The sequence below is a fragment of the Falco punctatus genome (assembly GCF_963210335.1).
Source record: "Falco punctatus genome assembly, chromosome: Z".
Lineage (NCBI taxonomy): Eukaryota > Metazoa > Chordata > Aves > Falconiformes > Falconidae > Falco > Falco punctatus.
In genome coordinates this window covers 49,796,508-49,801,321 of record NC_137586.1, presented here as the reverse complement: position 1 = coordinate 49,801,321, position 4,814 = coordinate 49,796,508, and positions in this window count along the sequence as shown.

Below are 4,814 nucleotides of genomic sequence, written 5' to 3'. Positions count from 1 at the left end.
TGTTTTTTAAAAAAATCTCACAAAATCATTCTGCTTAGGAAATATGGATACAAAGATACAATAATAAACACTTATTCTATACCTATTTGGAAAATTGCAGGGTAGTGATGCTTTCAAGCCATTCATATGAGCAATTAACTTGATCATAAAACTGATAAAGCTGATTTAGGCATGTAAAATAGAAGTAGTCTTCTACTTGGAAGAAAGGCTACAATTTGCACGGTTAGTAACAAAACAAGGTTTGTTAAAGAATCTCCTTCCCTTCCTAGAAAGCAGGGTTGGATATGCATTGTAAAGTCAAATGAGAATGTTTTATTGAAAAGATACAATTTGCTTGTTTTAATATTGATGAGTCTATTTTGGGGTTTGTTGCATAAAATCACTATGTGTCAAAATATATAATCTGAACAACTAAATTGTGGGGAAAACCAGCATTGTTCATACATGTCAGTATCCTAGATAGGTAAACTGTTTTTAATTTACTATAGTCAGAACCTATGCAGACACAGAGATTTGTGGGACAGAAATACTTGTAAATTATACAATAATAAGTACAACCATATGAAGAAGACATGAGGGTAAATTGGCTGAAAATGCCTAGCAGAAAGTTTTCCTGGCATCAGGGAACTCCTCGTGATAAGATACTGGTTCTGGGTCCTGAACTGCCACACAGCCACATATCAGACCTGGAAAAGGAATAAAACAGTGACAGGAAGACTATTCTAATGCAGGCATTCCCTTGCTTTTTTTCTTTTTTTTCCTTCTTTTTTTTTTTTCCTCTCCCTTTGCTCATATCAAGAGTTTTTGTGCAAAATAGTATGGTCACCATCACTCCCAACAGTAACCATCTACTAGGAGGTTCTCAAAGTTCACTATGAATTCTAGGTCATAGACCTCTTCAGTTTTCTTTTAGTATTTCATATATTTTTAAGATGGATGAGTCTATGTAGCCATTGAATTTGAATGAAATAATTATAGTGTGCTCCTCAGACAGTTCTGTCTACTGACACTGTGAAAGCTACCTTCCTACCTCAAAAGATAGTCTGATGATTATTTAGGCATCTTTTAGGCCTCTCATTTGACATTTAGATTACTTGTACCAAGAACAGTTCATCTTAAAGGAAAATATGGCTGGGAGCTCATGTGTTCTGTGTAGGCTTTCTTTGCCTACTGCAGGTCAACTTTTTTAATTCCAGAGAACACAATCTAGTGCTTATACAAAGAAGTTCTAAACATAAAATTGTTTACTTGTATATCACTAGGAATATTAGACTAGACAGAAAAGTTACACAAGCATTTGATCATCAAGTTGTTTGCTGTAAATACCTTTATCTGGATGTAATGATTTTATGATCATTATCCTGAATGCCCAATGGGAATATCACAGTTTTCACTACAAATATATTAGCTTATTGACATCTGTTTTCTAGGGTTTGGGTCCCTACCAGTGAAGTTTCAGTGTTGTCATTGACCACAATGTATGTTTAATACCTATAGCATTATGCATCTGTAGGGAGGAAATAGCAATTTCACATTGCCAACATTATTTTTTTCTGATTAGGTTGGCTATGTACAGTGCTCACTGGATTTAAACATATCTTTAATTGAGCAATCAAAGTGCTGAAGGTTTTCCTCTCAAGTTTTGAGAAAAGTGAGCAAAATTATTAAAGGGAGTCCTTAATGTCTATGAGGATGTAAAGAAATGCTTCAGTGTTAAATTCTTAAGAAGATTTTTTAAAGAATTATTTAAACGGGAATAATAATCACATTGTAATCAACTAGGAAAGAAACTAGGAACTACTGTATTGTTAGGGAAGATGTAGAGGGCTTGAGGCAATGAAGAACCATCTTCAGGGGCTCATCTTAAGTTATCCATTTATTAAAATATGGTTTAATCAATGCCACTGGATGCATAATTATGCCAAGTTTCCAGTAGTGACTACAAATTCAAAATGTTTCTGTGAAGGCAGTAGCCAAGCCACCATTAGAAATGACACTGTCTGGTATTATTGTCAGCAATCCTGTCATTGAAAATAAGTGTCAGGGAGCATTGAGTGAGGGCCTGCCCCACGAGGGGGGGAGGCAGAGGCTGACCCACACAGATGATGCCCCCCCACCCTGTATCTGAGCAGGGGACAGAGCTGGGGCCTGTAGCATCCATGGCATAGCAAAAATGGGGGAGCAGGAATTGGAGAATAGATGTGGGTCGGAGGAATCCACCAGGACATGGGGCTAATCATTGTCATCCCATGGAATAGATTCAACATCCATCCAGAGAAGATCTGGGTGTTCCAGTCTGAGCTTATAAATGGGACCCCTGGAGTGGGTGCACCAAGCAAGACTGGTCAGGGCCATTAAGATCTGACACTGGATATGGAATGCAAAGTGGGTTTTTAACTGCTAGAAGGATCCCTTCAAGAGTGGATTTTGACATCAGCAGGACAACACTTACTACTGCACACTTGCTATACCTATTCCATGAACAAATACCTAGATGGCTTTACTGCTTCAGGTCTTTTATTTTTTGTATGCATTTAACCATCTGACTGGGCACAAAATTTCCAGTGGGATGTACAGAAAGAAGCTGAGTTTGGTTCTGTGGAAAACAGAGCTGTTGCAAGTGTAGGAGAGCGCACCGAGGAGTTTCTAAGTGAGCTACAGACAACACATTGCATATCATCTCAGGAAAGGGAAAATCTGGATAGTGGAGATTGGCACGTTCTGCATCCTCTTACTCCTGCTTGGTCTGCCTTCCTTTTCCTTCAGAAAGAATATGGTCCTTACGTCAACCCTCACAATACAGTAAGTCCATTACATAGAGCTGAATGGACTTTGCTCTGAAGAAAGAAAATAAACTTCAGCAGCAGCTAAAATGCATTCTTTAGGCTCATGTGGTGTGAGAGTTTCCTCTTTGTTTCCCTAAACATGCACCTGAGCCAGGGAGCCTAAAAGCAAAGCAAAAGGACAATATCAGATCTAGTGCTTGAAGTACTAAAAGAGGTGGTCCATGATTGTGAGATGTTTTTTTGCCAATATGGCACTTCTTACTATCCTTCCACAATAGAATTTTTTCTTTCTTGCCATACCGCAAAAATAGCTTACAGTTCTAAATCAAAAATGCATGATCCTACAGTAGATTTTTCTGTGGGAAAGACTTGAAAGGGAATTTGTCCAGAAGAAAAGGGCAGTAGAAGATCCAATGTGATTGTATTCTGAAAGGGTAGAGTTTACCAACTTAGAGTAAGTCATCAATTTCATAGAATCCTAGAATTATATCATTATTTAGATTAGAAAAGGATTTTAAAGTCATTAAGTCCAGCTTCAAACTTAACACTGCCAAGTCCACCACTAAACCATGTCCTTAGGTGCTGCATCTACATGCCTTCGAAATACCTCCAGGGATGGTGACTCAACCAGTTCTCTGGGTAGCCTGTTCCAGTGCTTGATAACCTTTTCGGTAAAGAAATTTTTTCCTAATACCAATCTAAAATCAATCAATTTAAATCAATCCCTCTTCTACTAATCATCACTCTGAAGCAGTGTTTCAAACATGACAGTGCATCAGAATACTATGTAAAAGACAAGGCAGCGGGGTAACACAGTAAGCATGGTTTGAAACTACTTTCATGAGAGTCTTTCAGGTACTGTATGGCTTTACTGAGGGTGATCTTCTAATACTGAACACAGAAATATAACATATGCTGATGGATGAAATGCTACTGAAGAGACGCAGAAAGCTCGCAAGTCAGAATCTTTTTTCTTTTTCTTTTTTTTTTTTCTTTTATAACAACAGGAAATGTATTAATGATTAAGTTCTACCAAAAACCCTGAATGCTGTGTATCCTAGATCCTGCCCTTGTCTGTGGTGGAGCTTGTGAAGTGCAGTAGAAAATAACATTGTGAAATCTGTTATCACAATAAAGCCTAGCTTCAGTCGTCTCCATTTATTCTGGAGCAGGCCAAGTTTCTGTTAGGATAATGAGGATCTGTGCAGGGAACCATACAAAAACAAAAAATAATCTTAGTCCAATAACATGAAGATAGAGCAGAGTTATGAGAACAATGGGTCAGATGCTTCAGTAGATCAGATGAGTCTCATGTCACTGTGCTGAAGCAAAGCCAGGAAACCCACCACTGTGGTGTTGGTTAATTATAAAGCATTCCTGTTTATAATTATATATAATATATATGCACAAATATCTATACAATATATATAAATATTACTTTTAAAGTATATTCACTGTTGTGAAACAACACCACTGTGTTGTGGGTTAATTATAAAGTATTCCCATTTTCAGAGCACTCTGGCTGAAGTGGGGTATCAAAATACAAATAGCACGTACATTGCATGAAACCTGTCTGGTTTTTGTACAGTATGTTCTGGCTGTACCCAAGGGATGCTGTTCAGTGTGTGCATTTTGCAGGTGGGGATGCCCTGGCATTGTACTCAAGACAGAGAGGAACCTCTTCATTCACTTGCTACTCTTCTCTCACAACCCTCCAATATTTGTTAAACTTTGAAAGTGGTGATGTTGAGGAAAGGGGAGACTTTCTGGTTTCCCTGTAATGGTATCAAAACCACCGATGTTAGTGCACTTTTCTAGAGGAGAAAAGAAAGTTTTGGAAAGTCATGTCTTTGCAATGTAGAGGTTATCTCAGTGTGATAAGCCATTCTAGATCTGGGAATCTACAACATGCCTGGCTCATTAGCTGTCTTGCTGATCAACAGTTTTTGTTGTCAACAACAGACAATCAGTCTGGCTTAGGCTACATGCTCTCAAAAATTACAATTCTTCACCTCTTTCCTCTCATCA